This window comes from Abramis brama, assembly GCF_963993115.1.
Source record: "Abramis brama genome assembly, chromosome: 25".
Taxonomy (NCBI): Eukaryota; Metazoa; Chordata; class Actinopteri; order Cypriniformes; family Leuciscidae; genus Abramis; species Abramis brama.
In genome coordinates this window covers 20,602,575-20,605,539 of record NC_139987.1, presented here as the reverse complement: position 1 = coordinate 20,605,539, position 2,965 = coordinate 20,602,575, and positions in this window count along the sequence as shown.

Sequence of the window (2,965 nt, the reverse complement as noted above, 5' to 3'; positions counted from 1 at the left end):
AACTACTTTAGCTGTGCGTTTCCCTGAAAATAATGCACACCTTAGAACGTTCGTCAACCAATCATATTCAAGCATTCAACGGCCCTGTAGTATAAGCTAAATTAATTAACTAGATTTATGTACAAAACTACATCAATAAGTTTAGAATGTTTTTGGTTCTAATGGACTAAAGGGGACATATCATGCCAAATGCACTTTTTTAGCCCTTAAATGTATTTTGTTGTATATTTGGAGTGTTTAGAAGTACAGAAAATATTAAATTATTCTCTTCAGGTGCTTCGTTGATATCTTTATATTCTGTTTTGGTCATATTTTTCAACCTGTTCCGATTTTTCTGTTATCTATGACGTTTTTTGAACTATTACGTCACAGTATTTGCAGCGGAACTGCCAAATAAGGACATTGACTTCCGGCCCACCACTTCGAGCAATCCGCCATTTTTATTTCTCGCTGCAATTTTGTAGTCCAAGCTAATGGATGCAGAAGTTACGAGAGGGTAAGTTAAAATGTTCGGTTGTTGGATGTAGTAACCCACACGCTTCATTACACCGTTTAATGTAGATGAACTGTCGCGCTTGTTACAGGACGCATGTTTAACTGAAAGAACGAGCAGAGAGAGAGACCCGGTCGCGCGTGCGCACTCTCTCTCTTCAGAGCCAGGCGAAAGTGTAAACAAGACATCACCGTCTCCAAACTAGAAGCTGTCTTGCTCTCTCTCCCTCGCACATATTAATCAAAATAAATCGACACGGTGGTAAAAGGTCGGAAGACCAAAGTTTCATGTGTAAATACAGTAACACACCATTGCGATACATCCATATGAAGTTGTTCTACAGGTTCGTCGTCTTCATTTTCATCTCGCTCCGGCTCCGACTCTGGCTCGAACATGTAAGGCTGGCTGGACAAGTCTTCCGTTGTTGACATTTTGTTAATAACGTGTGAATAAAAAGTTTCTGTGCCGCTAGATAATCGTATCTCTGCTATCAAACTACAAAAATGGCCGAACGGGGTGGAGTTGAACCGAGTGTGGGCGGAGTATGAAGTGTCTCAATTGTATTTAAAGAGACCGCACCAAAACGATTTGCTCTCAGACGCACATCAGAAAAGGGGTAGAAAAGGGGCCTGTGGAGCTATAATAATGAGGAATTCAAACCCAAGCATTGCAGTTCCGCTTTATATAGACTACAAATGTATGATTTATATGTAAAAAGGAACAATTTAAAAGCATGATATGTCTCCTTTAAAGCGTTAGTTAGAAGAATGAACTCATTTGCATTTTATAGAACAACATAAAGCATGCACTAATTAAAGAAAGACAACACTGTATATTTTGGGGAAGTGGGATTCAGACATGCGAAAAGCTACATTAGACCAAATTATTACACATACACGCTTTCATCATCACTCAAACCACACCGTTGTGTGGTTCATATACTGCTTAGTGGTATACCGCTTTATTTCAAAAGCATTTTAAGGAATAGTTCACACAAAAATGTATTCAACCTCAAGCCATCCTAAGTGTATGACTTTCTTCTTTCAGCCGAACACAGTCAGAGTTATATTGAATTTCTTGGCTCTTCCCAGATTTGTAATGGCATTGAATAGTGCCCAAGTTTTTTGAAGCTCCAAAAGGCACACCCATCCATCATAAAAGTAATCCATATGACTCCAGTGGGTTAATAAATGCATTGTAAAACCCAACAAGTTAACTCAACTCAAACCGATTGAGGAAACTGATTGCGGCAAACCATTTAAGTTTAAAAATAAATACATATGAGTATTGTGAACTTATATATATTGAGTCATCAATATATATAAGTTCACAATACTCATATGTATTTATTATTAAACTTAAATGGTTTGCCGCAATCAGTTTCCTCAATCGGTTTGAGTTGAGTTAACTTGTTGGGTTTTACAGTGTGCCTTCTGAAGTGAAGTGATGGGTTTTTGTAAGAAAAATATCCATATTTAAAACTTTGTGAACTATAATAACTTCTGTCTGGTCCGCAAACTACGTTTCACAACCAAACACACGCGAGAAGTGATAAGGAAACAACGTAAGATCACGCAAGCGTGAGACCGGAGTTCTTGTGCGAGACTGAAATTGTTATTAAAAATAATAGCCTGTGCGCTGATTTGCAGCAAAAAGGAGAAAAAAACAGATTATGCAGGAGGAAATGGTTGTGGAGACGAGGGGAGCAAGGATTGTGTGCTCTGCAAAATACTGATATTCTGGTCTATAACTACCAACATCCCGCGACTCGTCAGCGATTCTCTCAGATCGCGTCTTTGATAATTAACACTGCACCAATTTGCCTATGATTTACTAAACCTGCCTATGATTTACGATCTCACTAAACCTGTCGGCGAGCGAAAGTCGGGCCTGAAATCATTCAGTGTGTGAACTCGGCATTAGGGTGACCTCTTACTGGACGTATGACGTAGGCGTAGCGTAAGCTTATGTGAGAAGTGACGAACGCGGAAGTGCAGAGGATAGAGCAAAACGCGGGTCACGAAATAGAAGTATTAAACAAGAAGTTTTAAAGAAAAATGTCAGAGGATTTCGATATAAGTAAAGAGGAGCTTATATCAGGTCAGAGGTCACCCTTCCGCTGGAACTCGACTCTCTCTCTCGAACGGCTGTTGCCGGAAGCCAGTGATTATAGCTTAAAACGGTTTAAATATGATTTTTACAAAAACCCAGCGCTTCGCTTCAGAAGGCATTTATTGACCCACTGGAGTCATATGGATTACTTGCATGATGGATGGATGCGCTTTTTAGAGCTTCAAAATCTTGGATCACTATTCAGTGCTAAACTATTCCTTTAATGAAAAACTTGAAAGCAAGAGAATCTTGCAACAGGAAACCATCAAGCCAGACAAGGTTGACACAACAAAATAATTCACAATTTGGTTCCGATCACCATAGATGGTGTGGTTCTGCTGATCAACTGCCTGTTATTTC